Source organism: Saccostrea cucullata, unplaced genomic scaffold (genome assembly GCF_032062105.1).
Source record: "Saccostrea cucullata isolate Sc308-1 unplaced genomic scaffold, CSIRO_AGI_Scuc_v1 ctg7670, whole genome shotgun sequence".
Classification (NCBI taxonomy): Eukaryota; Metazoa; Mollusca; class Bivalvia; order Ostreida; family Ostreidae; genus Saccostrea; species Saccostrea cuccullata.
The window spans coordinates 1-23,933 of NW_026927255.1; the positions used below are offsets into that span (position 1 = coordinate 1).

Below are 23,933 nucleotides of genomic sequence, written 5' to 3' on the forward strand. Positions count from 1 at the left end.
TCCCGTGCAAAAATATTTGTCCAAAAATAAATTTTAATTCATGACTGCAGAAAATTGTATTATAGATAATACTTATTTAAGTTTGAATGAGTGTAAAAGAGATCGATTGATTGAAGTACATATCTACAGACATTATCAGCTGATTCTAGGGGTGGTGAACACTGAAACGCAACATAACATTTCTGTTTGCCTCCACGTGCTAGTCACTTCCTAGGCATATTTCCGTGAATAATTTACCCTATCTCGCTGAAGTCTCGCTAACTCTCGCCAGAGCCACTGCTAGAGCTACTCTGAACTCATCGGGTTTTATAATTGGTAGAACACCGAAAAATAAAACGTTCCGAACACATTAGTAGGGGTGACTGAGGTACATGAACATTTCAAATATATAAAACATGAGGAAGTACGTGTAAGTGCATCATTTAAATGATCAAAAATACTAAGCGTTTTCACGAATTATAGAAAAAATACTCACATCTACTCCATAATGGACGGAAAATAGACAAATACATTGTCCGCTGTGACACACGGGGACACCCTGAATACAGTGGCAATGGTGGATACTGGTGCAAGACTTAAGCAGGCTTGGTACTGTAATAAGAGGCAATGGCAATTAGTAAAGGTTAACAATGTTTTTGTGTCCATGTATTATGTTAGAATTTGAAAATAGATAGATATCGGCCCTTGCCCGGGCAATGTATTTTCATTTAGTTTCATGTCAAACTTCTTTTGGTTGTGGAAGTTATCTAGTCGTTAGGAATTGCCTTACTTAGATAAGTATTGAAAAATAACCATTTTTCTTTCAAATTAATTAACTTTTTAGCTCACCTGAGCCGAAGGTTCAAGTGAGCTTTTCTGATCAAAATTTGTCCGTGGTCTGTCGTCGGCGTAAACTTTTCACATTTTCGACTTCTTCTCAAGAACCGCTGGGCCAATTTCAACCAAACTTGCCACAAAGCATCCTTGGGTGAAGGGGATTCAAGTTTGTTCAAATGAAGGGCCACGCCCTCCTTCAAGGGGAGATAATTGGGAATTAATGAAAATTTGGTGGTATGTTTTAAAAATCTTCTTCTCAAGAACCACTGAGCCAGGAAAGATGAAACTTATGGGTAAAAATCCTCAGGTAGTGTAGACTCAAGTTTGTTCAAATCATGACCCCCGGGGGTAGGGCAGGGCCACAATGGCCGACCAAAGTTTTACATAGAAATATATAGGAAAATTCTTTAAAAATCTTCTCAAGAATAACAAAGTCAAAATTGATCATATTTATACGGAAGTATCCTCAGGTAGTGTAGATTCAAGTTTGTTCAAATCATGACCCCCGGGGGTAGGGCGGGGCCACAATGGCCGACCAAAGTTTTACATAGAAATATATAGTAAAATTCTTTAAAAATCATTTTCTCAAGAATAGCAAAACCATAACTGGTCAAAGGTTTACTTTTGGATTTAAACTTTTCAATAATAAACCAATTTCTACTTTTTTTCTAGCTACAGTGCTCAGGTGAGCGATGTGGCCCATGGGCCTCTTGTCTTTTGTTGTCCCCCCGATTTCGCGAAAGCCAGGGGACATTAAATCTCATTCGCCTGGTAGAGCGTTCGCTTCGTGATCATGAGGCCCGGATTCGATTCTCAGTTGCGGCGCTGCGTCTAACCTAAGGCGTAAACATAAATAGTTACTGTTCCTTCGCCAAGTGCTCGGCATTAGAAGTGAAAGTCACGGGTCCTTCGGATATGACCTTAAAGACATAGGTCCCGTGTCACGTTAGACGTTGGCACGATAAAGAACCCTCACTGCTCAATGGCCCTGAGTGCCGATTATAGGTCTAAATTTGAAGCCCTTCATCGGCATAAGGTGACGTCTCTAAATGAGTGGAAAAAATTCTCGAATAGAACGTTAAACAACATACAATCAATCTCATTCGTTTGTCAGTCTGTAGTCCCGTCCGTCGGTCACAAAAACTTTACCCTTAGTCATATCATCTTTTGAATGAGAAGAGATAGGGCTTTCATGTATTATTCATTATACAGTATATATCTTATGCATTTATCAATGATTATACAACTCAACACTGCTCTCATTGTATGTAATGTGTCCCTGTTTGTACAATGTAAATCTTTTTTTGCTCCTCCGGGGGCCCAAAATTTGACTAATAAAATCCTCTATCTTGTATCGACCAGTCACTTCAGTCCGTTGCTTCTAGTCATGATAGAATACATGGAATAATTGTCAAACAATTTCATCAGAAAAAAATTGGCTAAACACTTAGTATGAAATATGTTGGTCAACATGCAACATAATGACATACTGTTTTTGCAAAAAATGCCACGACTTTAACCGAAAATATTTCCATTCAATAAAAACGTATGATGCCTTTTTTGCCTCTTAGAAATTTTGGTACTCGCAATTGATAGTGTTCCGAACTAAAAATGTATCCCCCTTCTATCTTTTGAAATTGCTTCCTATGGGTATTTATATAATTAGAGGAAGTCGAAGATAGAGAGGTTGAAATCACTTTTATCTTTTAGTAAAATTGTGAGTGTTTCATAAACATCTTTCTCTAGTATAACATCCAAATGTAAAACAGTTAAGGCAGCTTCTGACATGAGTTGATAGACGAATGATTTACTGTCCCTGCGCTTTCAAAAATATCCTTGCATTAACTTCAAAAATTCTTTCGTGTGTTTTGGCGCTCGTACCCCCTTTCATTGTGAATAGTTAATAGTTAACTTAGTAATTTTAGGAACAGAATTTATTTTGAATTTTAATTGAGGTTGTTAATTCAAATACCGGGGTAAGAAATAATATCAATATTAATGTTTAAGAACATTTCAATTCAAGACTTCTATGCTACTTGAGTGAGGCAGGCAGTCAATTCTGTAATATTTTAAAATATTTGTTATCCACAGGATAATAATAACACAAGTTATCAAATCCGTAATTACACAGAGTACCCCCGTCCGAAAATTACACTCATGTACACTTGAAATCAGATGAATTCTTTATTTTTTTAAAGTCACAATTGAACATAAGAGATAGCTTGATTCAGGTTTAAAACGATGCATGTTTAAAAACATGTTTGTTATATAATGCTATTTAGTGTTTAACATGCTATTTCTTCGCCCTATTTTTGCTTTGGAAAAAATACTTTTACTTCAATATTGCCCATATGGTTCTGGACTTTAAAAAGTATTAAATCCAAATAAAAAAATAAACAACAGACTGATTTATTAATTTAATTAACATGTAAAACTTTTATCTAAAAGATAAATTCCTACCTTCCTCATGTCCGGATATTATAGATGATGAATTGTCCGTGGTTGGCAAAGGGGAACCTACCGCCAAAAAAATATTATAACAAAACTTTAACACATAACAAAGGTTATAAATACGGTGAATTCGTCCCTGTACATGTAATTCCTGAACTTTTCGTCATATCCCTGGTACCTGTTTTTTAAGTTTTGACCAAATAATCTTAATAAAATTAAAACATGCATAATATGAAGGAATTTTGAAATATCTTTAAAATTGAAATTTATATTAAATAAAAGTGCCTACAGAGGTGCTTGAAAATGCGTTTACCTTAAATTTTTACTTACATTCGTTTGATATTAAAATACACGCAAAAACTGAAACTCCAAAGATAACCTTCATTTTTGTCATCTTGGGGAAACTAAAGGACAAACGAGAAAATTTAAGGGATTGGTAAATTTTCTCTATTTACTTTTGTCACAAACCGGGCTCGGTTATATCTAGATGTGTCAGAGAGGGTGAACAGTGAAGAAATTACAACTCCTTTGTTTACAAAATATCCGGTTCAAAGTTTTTCTTATCTTTACTCAGACGAATTTATGGTAGCATCAAACGTCAGAAAGATTCATGGATGTTATCGAGAAAAAAACCCCTGATAAACCTCAGTGAAGATGATTTAAGTATTGGTGTTGATACACACTTAGGCATTACTAAAATAGTCTGCATATACTAATTTTTTAAAAAGAAAAATTGTACCCGTCTTCAGTTAACGATCTTAATGAATACAAACTAATATGACTTCTCTTAATTTCTATATCTACAACATGCAAGTAAAATTTACACGATTCTTTACAGTGCATTTATTTTTCACTGCATAACGCTTCCATCTAATTAATGCATAGACTTTTTCAAGCATTTATATAACATCACATTGTGTCTATGGGATCCAGTACTGGAATGCAGTTTACCACTTAGGTTTCATTACAATGAATTCGAAGTTAATTCTACACATGACAGTTGAGTAAAAAATGCACCTTTCAAAATAAAATATATACATTTGTGGTATCTTTCCACTATATAAACATACAGAGAGAAAATATCTTCAATTCTGTATGAAGTTTGTCAGAGGTCAATACATGGCCGAATCACACGGTGCAATAATATCTACCGTTACTTATAAATATAAAATGTCCTGCTTTTCATGTATAAAAATGAACAAAATAAGCAAGTGAAATAATTGTTTTATTTAAAACGTAAACAAGTACTTCATACATTTTTGGCGATCGATTTAACCTGTGTACATAGAGAATATACCGATAGAAGCTAGCCTTTGTTTACAAGTTGTATGTCACTTTTGTCGGTGCACTGTCTATAACGTTCATCCTTAATTTTGTTAGACCTTAAGTTAAATCTTCATGATATATGCAAAAACTCTATTGTTTCATTAAATTCTACTCACGATAAATGTGTAAATCTGTTGGAAAATACCAAAGCATTGCAATCACGACATGAACAGCTGAGAAAACCTCGATCGGCGCTGTCGTACTTCAGTGTAAACCGTAGCCAGTGTCTCCGTGTTAACATCATACATATGCCTTTAGTTACTAATATCGTAGATTAACTGATTTTGATGAAGTTTTATATTTGATTGCAAATAAACTGGCTCGGATAAGTATCTCAATCCATCGGATCCATCCATCCCTTTCAGGCGACCGAAATTCCTCCAACTTTTTATCATTCATTCTCGGACGTGTTTCTTGTGTCTTTTCAGCATTAATGATCAATTTTCACAAATTAAAATATTCCCAGACAAGAATCTGTTCACTATCACTGATCACAAGTAGCCTTTAACAAAACATTCCCTTCAAAATAGAATTCTTAGCCTCACGAATTCGAAGCGTAACCGCCTTTCAAGCCGATTTACACCTTGCGAACTTTTGACGGAAATCTACGGCGACCGGTTAGTGAAATATTTATAACCGAATATATTTAATTTTATATTTAATTGTCCATCTCAAATGTATATATAAGAAATAAATAACAAGTTTATAAACTTCAATGGGAATTGAAGTGGGTCGGTACGTGATCAAATCTTCTGAGAAGGCCTTCGGCCTTCACAGGATTTGATCATGTGACCGACCCAATTCAATTCCCACTGAAGTTTATAAACTTGTTATTTATTTCTTAATTGTGCAGTTTTAATTAGAGCCTACTTTATTCAGAATAATTTTTTATTAATATACAATTTTTCTGTTTTATTTCAATACCTTTTAGTATCTGTGTAATTAAAATTTTACAGTGTCTTACTCATAGTTTTAATTATTGTTTAAATACTATTTGTTAATTTCGTAGAAAAGTTTGGGTATGTACATGTAGCAATCTAAAATACTCATTATAAACATATATAACATTATAAAATACATAAATTATAAATTTACTGTTTTATTCTTAATTAATTTCGTTAATACAAGAGTTATCACAAATGATCCTTATCATAAATCCATTCCAAAATAGTTTGGAATCAACAGGCAATTCAGGATATTCACATTTAGATCAAAGAAAACTGAATTAGACATTAGATGAAAATTTGTTAAATATTTAATTACAGGTGTTAATATCCACTTAATATTAAACAATTTTACTCTCAAAAAGATGCCTTAAATTAGCTATGGAAGATGATTTTTTCCACTCAAGTTCTGAAAAAACTTTTAGCCCCATATTAAAGTACTAGTTGTGTAATTTCCAAAACTGTTTCATTTTCCAGATTTGCTTGAAAAATAAGGAAGATACAGATATTTTAATATTGGACCTTTCCACGTCCAATTTGAAAAAAAACTGTTACCATTTTTTAAAAAATAGAAAAAAAAAAATATGGTTCAAAAAATTTATTTCATATCAATTGTGTCTTTCTTTACCCTTTACAAAGTACTTTTGGATCTTTCACAAGGCACAGGATACCTGTAAAAACAAAATAATACACTGAATTAGTAATCAACCAAACCTTTTTTGTGCCTGAAAAACTTAAACATGTTAAAAATCACATTTTTCATTTTTAATCTTTGCAAATACACAATAACTTCACACATAAAAAATATTTTATTGATATTAGAATGAATCAATATTGTACTTTTAATATGTTTATGATTTTTTTTAATGAATATACTAATAAAATTAAACATCAATTTCAAACTATTCATGTGTTTGATAATGACAAAATACCAGATGTTAGTAATTGGTAGAAAGTAATGATAAGGCAGTGTTTTAAAAAGCAAAGAAGTGACACTGTACTATCTGTACAGCAGGATAAAGTAAAAAAAAAAGTAAAATAAAGATGAAACTCCTTGTTTCATCTATTTCAGATCCATGCTTGCTAAATGCACTCACCACCGCTGGAATTACTTCAAGTTTGTTGGCATGATAATCATTCATCAGTTTATATGTATAAATTGCTGTCGAGTCTGTCACGTTTCCTTCAGAATCAAGATCATTGTCATAAACAATATTTAAGAAACTTGGAAAGCCTGGAACAGTACTAATAACTCTTCCCACGAATATTCCTTCCTCGAAAGTGTGTTTCACTTTTTTTCCTACTAGAAATGGTGGTGGTGCTCTATTTTGCTGAATTGTACTATCCATGGTAGCAGCATCCTGTATCAGTTTTTTTTTACATTTTCAGTCAACTGTACTATTGATAAAGGTTTTCCTTTAGAAGTAACATTAAATATACTTTTATCTTTAACAACTTGTTTTAGAACAGTTTGGCGAAAACGTATTTGTGAGACAAGAGCTTTTCTTTTTTGGGATATTTTTGGAATAGATTTAAGAGTTTGTTCAACTGTTTTGTTGCTCTGCCACAACCCATAATAAATTATATCTGATGTTTGTTTCTCTCTCTTTTTAAATAACCTCTCTTTCCTTTTCACCACCTCTTCCTGTTTTTTCTTCAGTGTCTCTAATCTTTGTCTTTCAATGTCCTTGCATCTTTCTTTAAATTTTTCTCTTATTTGTCTTCCTTGTTTTTTTTTTGCCAAATTCAACAATCGATCTCTCTCCTTTGGAAGCAGTTGTTCAAGCCAGTCACTGGTCTTATTGAACGCAAATAATACAAATGCTTCATTAGTGAGTGTTGTCGCATTTGGTCTGTTTCTTATCAGGTAGTCCAACATTCCAAATGCCCTTTCGGGGAGTTTATTGTGGGGAATAACTGAAGAAGTTTATTTAATCCTTTCTGAATTTAATTCATAGAACATTCCTCCTGGTAGCTGCTCTTTCATAGCAGCATTCAATATCTTATAAAATGAAGTAAATAAATTCTGTGCTACTTGCACAGCAAAATTATCGATTTTTTCATCTTTTAAACATAAACAATCATAATATCTATCTTTTACAATAAATTCCTCTTCAAAAGGGTATCTCTCTGCGTTTATAAAATTTATAGCACACTGACTTTGCTCCTCAAAAAAATTGAGCAACTGTTCATAATATTCATTCATAATCCAAAACATGTTTATTCCTCTCAATAGCTCGCCAAAATGGAGCCGTAACCAATTTAGATATCAAACCAAGCACTTTACATTCAGCTATGACTAGGCTGGACTTACATAATTGGAGAGTTGCTTTTTGTATGAAATTTGTTGCACCATGGACATTGTTCAAGAACTCCAGTACATGATTCTTGTGAAAAAATGCAAATTCTGCCATTAAAAATATAACATTAAATCTATTACCTCTAAAAGAAATAAAGGCATTCTTTTCCTTTTGATCTACACAATAAGTACAAAAATTTGCATAACAACCATTTCTTTCATCTACACCTTTTGCAAAAAGTTTGGAACAAAATCTCAAAAAAGTAATAACATGTCCATCTAGTTTTGAAATTTTGACATCATCATTTTCTTCAAAGTCTAAGGAATAAAAATCCTTAAATGATTCTGAACTATCTATTTTCTCATACATGCATTCAAAACTCTTAAGAACAGATGCTGAAGATTCAGCAAAGTTAACAAGCAAATGTAAACCACAGAAAAAAATTGTTAACTCTGCAACAAGCATCCTGCTTTTCAACATCTAAATCATTCCAGGAGTTCAAAATTTGAGGCATGATTTCTTTTCTATATTCTACTAACAAATCAGTAAAGGCAATGTTAGTTTTAGCTCTGTCTGACATAAAATTTCTTAGGTTACACAATATTTCATTACCAACAGAGTTTTTACCGTCTTCAGAACAAATCTCAGGATATGTCAGAAAGTAAATCTTTGAAAGTCTCTAATGTAGTATGAGAAGACTTGTTACACATATCTCTTAAACCCAAACAATAAACATTCTTTTCATCATCTGTGATCAGAAAAGTGTTATATGTTTTGCCAAATTTGTTAGGGTCATCTGAATACAGAGTTGTATTTCTTTCTTTCTGCAACTTTTCTCCAACATGAGCACTACTCACAGCTATTTTTCCAGTAACTATTGAATCTACAGTTTTGCGAGATGGACAGTTTTTAAACATTTACCAACTAATGATAAAGAGGTATTAATTACAGAATTTACATTACATGTTGCTACATTAAGACTTGTTAATTTCATAACAGTTTGTCTGTACGCAGGAATATAAGATCTGCTTACACTATCAAACACTGTAACACTTTCATTATCTTTTAGTAAGTTTTCAAGGTATTGGCAACTTGTATCTAATTGATGTAAATCAGTTTTAAGTTTACTTATTGTTGACTCTCTGTCATCCAGTTGTTCAGTTCATTCATTCATCTTCATCCTTAGAGTCTCATTCTCTTTTTTCAAACTCTGATTTTCTTGTCTCATTAATCTCAATTTTTTCACATAATTGCAAGAAATGTTTTGCATATTACCAAATTGTTCTCGCAATTTTTTAATCTTGGTTTTCTCTCTCTGAAAATGAAGTTTATTGATTCTTTCTTTCTGTTTAGAGTTCCTGGCTTTTAACTTTAATTTACTGGTATGCAATAAAATTTTAGAATTTTGTTTTTCATGTTCTTTCTTGAGTTTTTTTCTGTTTTTTTTTTTGTTGCTCTTCTTGATCTGATAACTTTCTCTTTAGAGATGAGATTTCAATATCCTTTTCCTGTTGAATTTTGTGTAAATCTGTGGCTAATGATGTTGCCAAATTCATATCATCCGACTCCGAGTTTTGTTTATTTATAAAGTTATCCTTTCTAGTTGGACACTGAAATTTTTCTTGCAAAAAAGTATCCTTGAGAAGTCCCCTCTTTTTCTGTGTACTTTTCTTTAAACGATGCAAATTTGTAATTAAACTCCTCAAATTAACAGGGTGTAAAACGATTTGTTGGAACCAATGACACATTTTCTGTTCTTTGATACCTTTCGATTTTACATAATCAAATAAATCTAAAGCCAGTCTATTTGTTAAAACTATTTCAAATTCAGAAAGGTCTTCAATATCTAACAGTGGTAATAGTTTGTCAAAAGTAGTAATACTCATGATATTTAAATTAGTTACATGAATGCATAAGCAAACTGCTTTTCAAGTTCTTTCAGGGTTTCTCTGGTGTTGATGGACTCTCGCATTCTAATAGGCTTCAACCTCATCTCTATCTCCATGTACATTGACACTACAGTTGGTCGACTATCTTGTGACATGAAAAAGTTTTCTATGACCGTAAGAATACATTGAGCTTTTTCATCTTTCCCCAGGATGAGCTGCCTAAGAAGCACTTGCATGTTTTGTTCATTCATATTAAACTCATCAAAAGGACATAACAAAAGCATTTGTTGTACGAGACTTACTCTATCATCTAAACAACCATGCACTTCTCTACTACTCAGCATGTTTAGTACACTCTGGAAAGGGTTACTGCTTGGCCAGTTATTTCTCCTTCTGTAACTGTATGCCATTTTAGTAGTTGACAGTTTCACGATTTTCTTAAACCCTGTCAATGAAATGTGTAAAAATGCACTAAATTTAACTTTTCAAGTAATTCTAAAGAACTCTATCCCGCAATAAAATACCAAAAAGTCTTAAAACTTACTTTAAATTTGCACTGTACTGCTGTACACCTCCTTTCATCTCTGCAACACGTGTAACACTGTCACTGCCAAACAACAACAAAGGGCACGTAACTCCACACGACAGAAAATATAGGACCTATTTAATTAATTAAAACAATACGGGTTTGTTAAATTTTTCAAAAAGTTAATTTGTAAAGAAAACATGTCAAAGAATAAAAAAAATATTCACCATTTTATTGTATATCGCTTATTTATGTTTTTAAGATTTGTTAGAATTTTTCTTTAGAAAAATTTTCCCGCTAAAACTCGGAGATTAAGTATTTCTTTTAGATATACAAATGCGCCAATATGTAGTTAATCGATTTCAAGAACATTTGGAACTACTTTTTCACCCATAACAGTGTGCAAGGACGTAATCCGAGACCACCCGAAAAAAAACCCAACCAATTTCGCATACAAATTTAGGTTAAAAATCTAGAGTTATCGCTCTTTCATCTTCCGTCGCTACTTAAATAGAAAGCTCCCGTAGCCATCTGATCACTGATTGACAAATGAAGTCTATAAATATTTTTTATTCATATATGTCCATCATTCAAAGTTGCGTTGTACATCAGTAGGATTAAGTTTGCAAGTTTGGTTGAAATTGGCCCAATGTTCCTGGGGAGGATGAAATTGTAAAAAACTAACGACGACAGACATTGATGGACAAATTTTGATTCATGATGTAATTACGTGAAACGCAATTGTTCATTCATTCATTTATTCTCTCAAAAAACCATACAAATGGTATAAGAGGTACATATATACATATTTACAATAATTATGGACGAGCAGAGATTACAGGAGGACAGACAGTGTCAAAAATCTTTGTAATAAATATACACAATTTTCGTAAAAATGCTGGATCTGTACTTGTCATCAAATTACAGAATTTTATTATATTTGGGTGTACATAGTATTTCTGCAACAAAAAATCTTTTCGGATACTATATAATGCATGACATTCCAGTAAATAATGGAATTCGTCTCCTATCTGGTTATTATTACATAGATTGCACTTTCTTTCATTTCTTTCAACATTATTCCATCTACCCATCTCTATTGGAAGACGATGGTTACTTGTTCTGAATTTTGAAAAGATATTTCTAAATTTCCTTGGTAAAATAGTTAAATATTTTTCACATTCAAACTTTGTTTTAAAAATTCTATATGTAATACCTTTACTGGAATTATTCAAATCACTATACCATTTCTGTAAAAACTGATCTTTGAGCTTTTGGTTTATTGTGGTATGAAAATTTTGATTAGTCCAAATATTACAGAGACCCGTTGTATTAAGAATATTCTGTATGAAAGATATCCATGGATTACTAATCCCATTTTTAGTGTATTTATTATAAAGATGTAAATAAATAATTCTACAGATCTTATTCTCATTTCCATGTATCAGTTTTCCCCAGTAAGATATCATTCTTGTATAAATGCGCACATACATCGGGTAACGTCCAGTTTCCCCGTATACCATAAAACTCGGTGTACTAGATTTTAAGTTTAGAATATACTTCAAAAATCTTAAATGTAGACGTTCAATAATATCTATATTTTCAAATCCCCATATTTCACATCCATATAATAAAACAGGAACGACAACTTTATCAAACAGATCTAACTGACAGTCCAGAGATAGATTATATAAACGAATTTTTCTAATAATGCCGTACATTGCCTTTTGTGCTTGATTACATAAGTGTTTCTTGGCCTTTGAAAATGACCCTGATCTTGAGAATATAATACCAAGGTAATTGAAATCTTTTACAGTTTCTAAAACATCGTCATTGTATTTAAATGTATGTTTGGGTGGTCGTCCTTTTGAAAAAATGACAATTTTTGTTTTCTTTACATTAACATGGAGTTCAGCAAACTTCAAATCTTTATTGTTTACATTTGTTGTACTCTTAGTCAAACTCAGAAAAAATATTAAAAGCGAGATAATTCAACTAAAATAAATTAATTTGCAATGTCTAATGTCTATATTTTACATGTAGACAAATATTTAGATGTTAGTCAGGATAAAAAACGTAATTGTAATAATTTATAAATATAATTATTTGTATTTATTTGCAATTTCTTGGTCTATGTTTTATATTTAATTAATATAGTAAACATATTTAAATGTTGTGTTGCACTGGGAGCTCTAGCTGACTATGAAACTTTTTATTAAAAATTGTCCTCAATACCATTATGGAATTTTGGTCCATTCAAAATTCGACACATACCGCAAACAAGAGGCCCATGGGCCACATCGCTCACTGAGCACTATGGCTAGGGAAAAAAAACAATGATATTGAAAAGCTTTAATGCATAATTATAAGTGGTCCCAGCCTACCCCTAAAACAGGGGGGGGGTGATTAGAACTTACTTGAATCTACACTAACAAAGAATGCTTACGCATTTATTTGACTTGCTGTTGCTTTTCCCTATAAGTGGGAAATTTGTCATTTTAGCCTCACTCAGCTCCAGAGGTCACGATTTAAACAAACTTGAATCTGTAGTTCCTGTAGTTCCTGATGATGTTTCATTATAAATATAACTAATAATTGCTTTGTTCTTAAGTAGAAGATTTTAAAATAATTGTCCTAGATATTCCTTTCTTTAATTTTGATCCTCCATTGTGTTCCCACCCTACCCCCAGGGTCATGATTTGTACAAACTTAAATCTTTACTACCTGAGGATGCTTCCATATAATTATGACCAATCATGGCTTTATTCTTCTAGAGAAGAAGAATTTTCAAGATGTTTCCTATATATTTCTTTGTTTAACTTTGATCATTCACTGTGGCCCCACCCTACCCCGGGGGTCATGATTTGAAGAAACTTGAATCTACACTACTTGAGTTTGCTTCCATATAAATATGACAAATCATGGCTTTGTTGTTCTTGAGAAGAAGATTTTTCTATATATTCCTATGTAAAACTTATCTCCTAACCCACTCTGAATTTCATTCCTTTTCAAATGTTGCTCCGCTAAAATTGTAAATGTTTATTTGACAGAGTATACGAGGGATGATCAAAAAGTAAACGATATATCTTAGGTATTTGATAGTTATATTATTGTTGAAATATTCAAGTATTTTTCAAAGTGTAAATTGGAGGTCTTTGATAGCATATTGCTTAATTAAAAACACATTCCTTTTCAAACTTGCTAATATATCACTGGGCAATATAACAAGTATCATATTTAACCATCTGCCTTCCTTCACTAAAACGATCTATCCAATCATTGATTGAATTTGTAGGAAGTCAATTGTCTTAATAAACTATGAACAAATTCTTATATGCTACTTCAAAGGCATTTTTAAGATATACTAGTACCATAAATATTTTAGTCGTTTGTTAAACGAGTTCCACTGAGGCAACCATTTTTCGTCACAAGAACCTGCATAATGACGTCATTATGAGCAAAACTTTATTCAGCATGTGCTATTTTATAGAACTTGTGTTTGGCTATGTGTGCACCAAATTTGTTTCTAATCTGAATTGTGGTTTTGTAGATATAAAGATAGTTCGCGAACTTTTTGATCACCCCTCGTACTAGTAGGTCATTCATATCGATTTTATGTGTTTAATTTCTTTGTGTTTCATTGGTGATAATTAAAATTTTGATATATATTATAAGTTATCTGTGGCAAACTTACAAACTCTTAATTCTTAACTTTGATGGTGCTCATTTTTCCTTACCTGGAATCAAAGAGTTTAAGATTTTTTTCTTTGATATCAATAAGTACATTATTTAACAACTGTTCGATAATAATACTAAATAAATTACTTCAAGCCATACAATAACACATTTCCTCTTTTAAAAGTGTTCATACTATTTGAAATATTTTGCAACTGTAATTCTCTTCTACATTTAAAGATTGTTATGTCCCCCCATATTAAGAAGAGGTCTGGAAAACAAAATTCTGTGCTAAAAATAAACCACGTGCTGCTATCCATGAACTACTTTCATGGTTCTTTACACTCTTTTTGAAGACAACGATACATTGTTTTGAACTTGAAATTATCATTTAAAAGTGCAAAATTTAGACATTTTCTCAACAAATGGTTGTAGAGAGAACATTGATGCACAGTTTGCATATTTTTTTGGATTTTTTAAGGCTCTGCTGAATTCTGTAGCTGCGCAGTTCTAAGGAGCATATCAAAAGCATTTTTCTGCAAAAGTATAGATTATATATGCACAACATGCATTCAATTATGAATATTTATTGTATCTTTATCATAAGGACTTAAAATTTGATCAAAATATGATGTATTTTAGCCATTTGGAGAAATGTTTACATTTTGTTCTCACAGCACTAAAGGTGGCCGTACATCCCCCTTAAGTGCAGTCATCCTTTAATCGAAAGATCTACATTGTTTGATTTAGTTTGTGGCCCAGATTGTTCCCTGTTGTCTGCGTTTAACAAACAGTACTCTGTTTCTTACATGCTATAACTATTGTCGGCATAGAGGAAAAAACTCTCATTGAATCTCATGCCATATAAAAATAAGTTGTCTATTAAAATCTAGTGTGTAATGTCCCTTTGTACTCTTTTTTCGCGTCTCTGATGTATACAAACCATATTCAAAACAATTTATTATATATCCGTGCGCCAGTTACGTATTTGACGACGACATTTTCATCAAACTCAATTCCAAGAACACTTTGAAAATTATGACACCAATCGTCTGTTTCCAATGCTATTTATATGAAATTTTGACACATTATTTAGATATTGATTCTGATTTCACCGAATTAAATTTGAGTTCAATGTTTTACATAGTACTAAAGATTTAAAGCAAATGTAATTATTATAGTTGTATGCTTAAATTATTCCAAATTTTGTTCGTGCGCCGACAGACCTTATCGGTCCTAATATTATAAATATGAAAGATATATATTTAAGAATTCACAATTTTATAGAACATTGAATATAATATGCCTATGCAAAATTTGGTAAGTGTCGGTTGCATGTTTTAAAAAGTTATAAATATTGTCTACGACTTTTTGGGACAACCCTCGTATGTACAATAAAATGCCCGAATGAAACGTATGGAGATAACGAACAGTATTCCAGATCAAAAGTCCATAAAACAGTACAAAATAGGAGCAGATCCAAAACATCAGAGGTGGGATCAGGTGCCATGGAGGAGTGAACATCCCCTGCCGACCGGTCACACCCGCCGTGTGCTCCTTGTCATGATCGGGAAATAACGGAAAAATCCGTCGTCGATTCAGTGTATAAATAATGGACTAACAATTAGTATGAAAAAAAATTGATTTAATAAAGAAAATATACATTTATATAATTATTTTACTTATCAATTATTTGCATAACACTTAATAAAAGGCATTCATCCGAAAGATTTTTTTTCTAATAGATGAAATATATGAAGTTAACGACAAGCAGACAAGGTCATTGTATTTACCAAAGAACTTACGAAATTATGACTTTAAACGAGCCTGCTGAAATTCTTGTTTCATCACCTTATTTGTCAATAGTTTACCTCGTTTTAGAAATTGTTCATACGTAGGGTATGCTCTTGCGTAACGAATCAACTGAGATATATAAACTCCGTATGCAAGTGATGAAGGTATTTGTATATTGCTGTATAAGATATTAATTTACATTTTTAATTAATTAACATTTTTGCAAAAAAATCCTATGACGTCACAGGAGGGTGGAAATGCCTTAACCTTGAAATCAGATTCCATGTATCATAAATAAACCATTTTACCAAATAATCCTTTATTTTATATTTGTATGTCTTATATTTATAAATGTTTTATATAGAGTCACCATTTGATAAATATTAAATCGAAAATCTTTTGAGACCTCAATGATTCCACTGTTGTTCCTTCATCCGTATAATAAGTTTTCTGCTTGTGGTTTCAACTGGGGAAAAAACATCATTAAAGGATGATCTTCATAGTCTATTTTAGAATCAGAAATTTTCCTTCTAAATACGGAAGCCACTTTAACAGATTCTAAATAGTTTCCTGATAAACGAACATGGAATCTTTGTTGTAGGAACTCTCCATCAGCTGGTCTTGTAAGTTCTAGCACCATTTTGATATCACATGCTTTAAAGACTGACCAAGGACTTTTCGTGATCTCAAAGAATGCGTGAAATAGAGCAATACCAATCAGTTCATGCTTCAACTCTACTGTATACTCATCTTCGACTGTAAATGGAGTAAAATCCTTCAGATAATGGTCAATAGTATTTTTATCAAGATTAGCACCAATTGTAGCAGACACCGAACCATCAATGTCTTTGTCCTTGTTGTAAACCATTACACACATGATAAACACGAGCGAGAAAAAGGCATCTGGATCCCTATTAAACAACTTTTTAAAGTGGTCAATTAGTTTTTCTAATGGTTGGTTGCAAATTGCTTTGCGTTCCATTTCATCAGGTAGTGTTGAAATCATTAAGGTCTGAAATGGTTTTCCAATAGAATCGGAACTATATTCAAGAAAATCCAGTACATCCGTGTATGACGTAGGTAGTTGGTTACAATTACTACTTCTTTGCTGTAATTGATAAATGTGAAGTATTTCCGATTTTGAAAGATTGTCCAATTCTATAATCCTACTTTTATCTTGGAGGGTACTGCCACACCCGATTCTATTGATTTCATCCAAAACATGAACATGGATACCAAGAAGTATTTTAAGTTTATTTTTATCTTGATTTAACAATGTACGAATAACATATTCAAAATCTCTGAATACTTGTTTGGAAAACACCTGGCATCCGAAAGTTCCGAATAGATTATCACAAAAAAGAACCGTTTTCCTTGTCGTAAGCGCAGCATCAATACGTGATTTTTCTACAAAATTGAAATTGTCACAACATTCAATCTGCCATCCTTCTTCTTTGTACTTCTTTGATACATAATCTAAAGCAGTTGTCTTTCCACACCCAATGGATCCCACACAGATTGCGATTCCCTTTGAATCGAGATGTTTTAAAATCTCTTCAATAGCTTTGGTCACGACAATTCCGTCGTCTTCTATGCAATCTGGTTTGATTTTAACATCTAAAATAGATATTTCCGATGAATAGATCTGTTTTTGATACATCTTTCACAATGATTAAAAGAAATATTGGAAATAAAAACAATGTCGAGCAAGTAACAGCCAAAAATATCTTAAACAATCCAATGTAAATGAAGCTTATCTAGTAATATTTTTGTTATACCGTTAAAAATGTGTTTCAGTATAAATCAATATGGAAAAAGTCCAACATTTTTAATGTTTTACTGGGCGGGCATAAATAAAAATCGATGTTTGACTGTCGAGATGTTGGACCAGTCGATAAGATGTTGGACCGCTTTCGTCACACAATGGCGAAGCTTAATCATTTGCATTCGTTCGTGTTCAACAGTGAAGGAACTGAAGATACATCACGGAAAACGGTTTAAGATATGTCAAAAAATATTAAAAAGGTATAACAAAAGATTGATTGTGTTCTCAGGCAAACTGCGTTTTGTCGACCCTCGAACCAAGCTGTCTGCCTGAGGCCACCCAAACAAAAACAAACTATTGTTAACTATAGTTTACTATGGTTAACTATAGTAAATCAAAGTGTCAAAGGTTTCGCCAAAGTTGTTCAAAGTGTCAAAGTTTTCACCAAAGTTTTTCCAAGTGTCAAAGTTTTCGCCAAAGTTTTCCAAAGTGTCAAAGTTTTCATCAAAGTTTTTCAAAGTGTCAAAGTTTTTGATAAAGTTTTTCAAAAGTGTCAAAGTTTTCACCAAAGTCTTTCAAAGTGTCAAAGTTTTCGCCAAAGTTTATCAAAGTGTCAAAGTTTTTCAAAGTGTCAAAGTTTCCGCCTAAGAGATTTAAAGTGTCAAAGTTTTCGATAAAGTTTTTCAAAATGTCAAGTTTTCAATAAAGTTTTTCAAAGTGTCAAAGTTTTTGATCAAGTTTTTCAAAGTGTCAAAGTTTTCACCAAAGTTTTTCAAAGTGTCAAAGTTTTTGCCAAAGTTTTTCAAAGTTTTCGATAAATTTTTTAAAGTGTCAAAGTTTTCACCAAAGTTTTTCAAAGTGTCAAAGTTATCACCAAAGTTTTTCAAAGTGTCAAAGTTTTTGCCTAAGATTTTCAAAGTGTCAAAGTTTTTGCCAAAGATTTTCAAAGTGTCAAAGTTTTCGCCAAAGTTTTTCAAAGTGTCAAAGTTTTCGCCAAAGTTTTTCAAAGTGTCAAAGTTTTCTCCAAAGTTTTTCAAAGTGTCAAAGTTTTCGAATTTCAAATCAAAGTTTTCGATATTTTCAAAGTGTCAAAGTTTTCGATAAAGTTGTTCAAAGTGTCAAAGTTTTCGCCAAAGTTTTTCAAAGTGTCAAAGTTTTCGCCAAAGTTTTTCAAAGTGTCAAAGTTTTCATCAAAGTTTTTCAAAGTGTCAAAGTTTTTGACAAAGTTTTTCAAAGTGTCAAAGTTTTCGCCAAAGTTTTTCAAAGTGTCAAAGTTTCATAGTGTCAAAGTTTTTCAAAGTGTCAAAGTTTTCGCCTAAGAGATTTAAAGTGTCAAAGTTTTCGATAAAGTTTTTCAAAATGTCAAGTTTTCAATAAAGTTTTTCAAAGTGTCAAAGTTTTTGATCAAGTTTTTCAAAGTGTCAAAGTTTTCACCAAAGTTTTTCAAAGTGTCAAAGTTTTTGCCAAAGTTTTTCAAAGTTTTCGATAAATTTTTTAAAGTGTTGTCAAAGTTTTCACCAAAGTTTTTCAAAGTGTCAAAGTTATCACCAAAGTTTTTCAAAGTGTCAAAGTTTTTGCCTAAGATTTTCAAAATTTTCAAAGTTTTTGCCAAAGATTTTCAAAGTGTCAAAGTTTTCGCCAAAGTTTTTCAAAGTGTCAAAGTTTTCGATAAAGTTTTTCAAAGTGTCAAAGTTTTAGCCAAAGTTTTTCAAAGTGTCAAAGTTTTCGATAAAGTTGTTCAAAGTGTCAAAGTTTTCGATAAAGTTTTTCAAAGTGTCAAAGTTTTCGCCAAAGTTTTTCAAAGTGTCAAAGTTTTCAATAAAGTTTTTCAAAGTGTCAAAGTTTTTGATCAAGTTTTTCAAAGTGTCAAAATTTTGGCAAAAGTTTTTCAAAGTGTCAAAATTTCGATAATTTTTTTCAAAGTGTCAACGTTTTTGATTAAGATTTTAAATGTGTCAAAGTTTTCGCCAAAGTTTTTCAAAGTGTCAAAGTTTTCGCCTAAGAGTTTTAAAGTGTCAAAGTTTTCGATAAATTTTTTCAAAGTGTCAAAGTTTTCAATAAAGTTTTTCAAAGCGTCAAAGTTTTTGATCAAGTTTTTCAAGGTGTCAAAATTTCGATAATTTTTTTCAAAGTGTCAAAGTTTTTGATTAAGATTTTCAAAGTGTCAAAGTTTTTCAAAGTGTCAATGTTATCGCCTAAGAGTTTTAAAGTGTCAAATTTTTTGATAAAGTTTTTCAAAGTGTCAAAGTTTTCGCCAAAGTTTTTCAAAGAGTCAAAGTTTTACAAAGTGTCAAAGTTTTCGATAAAGTTTTTCAAAGTGTCAAAGTGATCACTTTAGTTAACCAAAGTTTTCAAAATGTCAAAGTTATAAATATAGTTAACTATAGTAAACTATAGTTAATAACTATAGTATTTTTTGTTAGGGGGTTACCAGTTTGATTCTTGGGTCCGACAAAACGCATGTTGCCCTCGAACACAGTCAGTAAATGTTTAAAATCGAATTTTTAACAAATTTTATCCTTTTTTCTTCATCAAACTACGTACCATGTATCACATATAAATTATACTTTTTAACAAACTTGGTAAAGATGTTTGTTGTTTTTTCGAAACTCTATAAAAGTCGTACGATTTTTAATCGAAATGTATTCAATGTAATCTTATAGTTCAACTTTTAGAAGTATGTTTCTGCATGAAATAAGAAGTTATATAGTGTCACAAATAAGAATTTTAATTTAGATACTAACAATTGATTTTCTGCTCGTGGCTTAAATCAAAGTCCATATCCAATTCAATTTTCTCGTATTTCGAAAGCAATCTTTCTTTCACCATCTTCATCTCCTTTAAAAAGCAACTTCTGGTATCCACGTATTCATTAATAAAGGTTCTAATTCTTTCAATATCAGCTCCCAGAGACTCATCATCGTCATCAGGCCTGTACCCCCAGCCTCGACGAGGAGTTGGAATGTTACAAAAATTAGTCAGCAGCATGTAAATTATATTCAGACTGGACTTCATCAGCTCATCTAAACTGGAAGACATCAATTGAGTAATCGTTTTTTCATCAAAATTTTGTTTAAGGGATTCTGAATGAAGTAGCAATTTATTTCTGAGGTTGGTTTCATCACACAAAGCGACAAGACGATATCGGATATAGTTTGCCAATGTAGTCATATATTTAAATGCCTCTGCTGTATCTTTATCTACAAAAAACGACACACAAAGAATTGTTATAATATATGAAAGTATGAAAATGAAAGAAAGATAGACCTTAAAACGGTGTATTCAATATAAAATTCACATATTACTTGAAGAGACAGGTCAAAAGCAATATCGGACGATGATTCGTGCATTTGATTCTTGTATGAGTATTCAGGTCACTTCTTCCATATACACCTCCTACTTATTTTTACCGCAAGGTTCTTAAGGACCCTCTCTACACCAGTGAAAAATGTTTTTATAAAAATTGAGAAAATTATATTGAAAAAATGTGTAATTATTGAGGTTATATATTCAATTTTCAATATATGGTACGTGGCATTTACCCCCAAGAAAAATGTTCAAACACAACACAGTATTCAGTGAACAGAAATAATTGCTGTTTACTTTCTCGGGGAAAATACATGTATGATAATATGTTCAATTAATTCATCTTGCCATTGGCCTTTCAAAATGTTTTTTTTTCTATTTTTATATATAAATTTCTATTTATTCTAGATCTAAGTGCAGATCACTCTAACTGCAGCAAATTACCATAGAATCAGAACTCTTAAGTGTGCAGTGTAGAGAGGGTTCTTAACTCAAGCCAGTATTTTGTCGATGTATCAATCACTACCATACAATCTAAAATGACACAGTTCGCTTCTAAAGACTTATAATAATGAAGAACAAGTATAAAAATACAACATTGTTAATCATTGTTAACTTAATGTTTACTATGACGAAATCAATGGAATATAGACGTGCAAAAAAGGGAACTTTTTAAAACTGAATTTCTTTATTTATAAGGCCGTTACAACTTAAATACTTATTGGAGTAATTTAGTATACCCACTCTGTACTGAATAAAGTTTGGTCCCATCAATGGGGAGTCACAAGATAAATGCATATATTATGTGTACTGAATGGAGGTACAAGTAATAAACAAATTTCAATATTGCAAGGATAAACCTAGTTAAAATTAAAAGTTATAGGAGGCTCATTACACCATTTTTTGATGACGCACTACACAAAAAAAGCATCTCAGCGCTGCTAAGGTTACAAAAAGGGGGTGAAGCCTAATTTGTACGAGAAAACTCAACTATGACATCATACAAAACCAACAATTCTTAAAAATACCACAAAATGAAGTGATTTGCTATTTTAATTCGTAGGACACCATTAAACTACTAAATAAAAACTTACTACATCATGCTGTTTTTTCATTAGTTAAATCCCACATAACAAGTTATAAACAAGTCACTGATCTCAATGCACTTGTCGATGTGACGTCATTTCGTAAATCTTGACGCGACTGATTCAGTATCCGGAGTATTCAAGTTAAGAAATCCAATCGACTACGGGCCGTGCTTGGCCCTTTTTCCACCTTGACAGAATAAAATAAATAATTGTTCAACGTAGTTTGTTTCAGTTATTTTTATATATATGTATTTAAGAGAACTTTAAGAAGTCAATGCTTTTTCTTACTTATTTGACGATACGTACCAGGGACAGATAATTCAATTTTTACAAGGCCCCAAATTTAAATAATTAAAAAGCCAAGTCAACAAAGAGCCAAACAGCTAGACTTAGCAACCTGATATGGCATTATTTTGTTTGAAAAAAAAAATAAAGTGTTAAAAATATACACTGCGCACTGAAAAAAAATATTACGGGTATAATTCGAATTTCCTCGAGAATACATTATATAGAAAATATGCAGTATCCTTAACCCAAGCGCCTATTAAAATATCCTAAATTTATATTTTAAAAATGGCTACGATCTATTAAGTGTATGCCCTTGCGAAAATGCGATTTAATAAGCCACACGTTAAACAAATCTGTACAAAAAACACGGTAAAATCAATTATATATATTCTCTCGATACTTATTGAAAAATGGCACAAAACAAAGGTTTAACACTGGTATTAATGGCCTATCTCAAATCTGTAAATAATATTCTGTTTAATAATAAAATGCATTTTTCACTGTAAAAAAATTACTTATAAAATTACTTGATCTGTCTCTCACAGCATATAAAATACTAGTACGTCATTTTTAAACGACAAGTTTACCGCGATTAGTGATTTGTTTATAAACTGTTGTGTGGGGTTTAACTAGCAACTATTTTTAATGCATTGATAGGTTCTGATGTTGTTTAATATTTTTAATACGGTTTAAAATTGCAAATTATTTCATTTTCTGGAATAACTATTTTTAGCTCACCTGAGCCGAAGGCTCAAGTGAGCTTTTCTGATCACATTTTGTCCGTCGTCCGTCCGTCTGTCTGTCTGTCTGTCCGTCTGTAAACTTTTCATATTTTTGACTTCTTCTCAAGAACCATCGGGCCAATTTTAAACAAACTTAGTACAAAGCATCTTTGGGTGAAGGGAAATTTAAATAGTAAAAATGAAGGGCCAGGTCCTCTCACAAGCGGAGATAATCAAGAAAAGACAAAAATGGGGTGGGGTCATTAAAAAATCTTCTCAAGAACCACTGGGCCAGAAAAGCTGAAACTTATGTGGAAGCATCCTAGGGTAGTGAAGATTCTAAATTGTTCAAATCATGACCCCGTGGGGAAGGGTGGGGCCACAAAGAGGAATCAAAGTTTTGCATAGAAATATAGAGGCAAAAACTTTAAAAATCTTCTTCTCACGAACCAGTGGGCCAGTCAAGCTGAAACTTATGTAGAAGCATCCTGGGGTAGTGTAGATTCTAAATTGTTCAAATCATGATCCCCGGGGGTAGGGCGGGGCCACAATTGGAATCAAGATTTAACGAAGAAATATATATGAAAAAACTTTAAAAGTCTTCTTCTCAAGAACCACTGGGCCAGAATAGCTGAAACTTATGTTGAAGCATCCTGGGGTAATGTAGATTCTAAATTGTTCAAATCATGACCCCGGGGATTGGGCGGGGCCACAATAGGGAATCAAAGTTTTACATAGAAATATATAGGAAAAATCTTTTAAAATCTTCCTCTCAATAACCACATGGCCAGAAAAGCTGAGGTGGAAGCATTCTGGAATAGTGTAGATTCTAAATGGTTCAAATCATGACCCCCCGGGGGTTGGGTGGGGCCACAATGAGGAATCAAAGTTTTACATAGAAATATATAGGGGGGGGGGCACTTTAAAAATCTTGTTCTCAATTATTTGACCAGGAAAGTTGAAACTTATGTGGAAGCATCCTGGGGTAATGTAGATTTTAAATTGTCCAAATTATGACCCGTGGGATACAATAGGGTCAGAAT

General features: G+C 32.1%; 1 long non-coding RNA gene across 1 annotated transcript; it reads right to left on the bottom strand.

The window, feature by feature from the left end:
• Positions 1–6,120: 6,120 nt before the first annotated feature.
• Positions 6,121–10,374, bottom strand: LOC134273875 (uncharacterized). The gene is made up of 3 exons (XR_009993501.1): positions 10,271–10,374; positions 10,029–10,171; positions 6,121–6,208 (listed from the first exon to the last, which is right to left on the bottom strand). It is a non-coding gene; the product is annotated as an uncharacterized LOC134273875 (long non-coding RNA).
• Between the last annotated feature and the right edge of the window lie 13,559 nt (positions 10,375–23,933).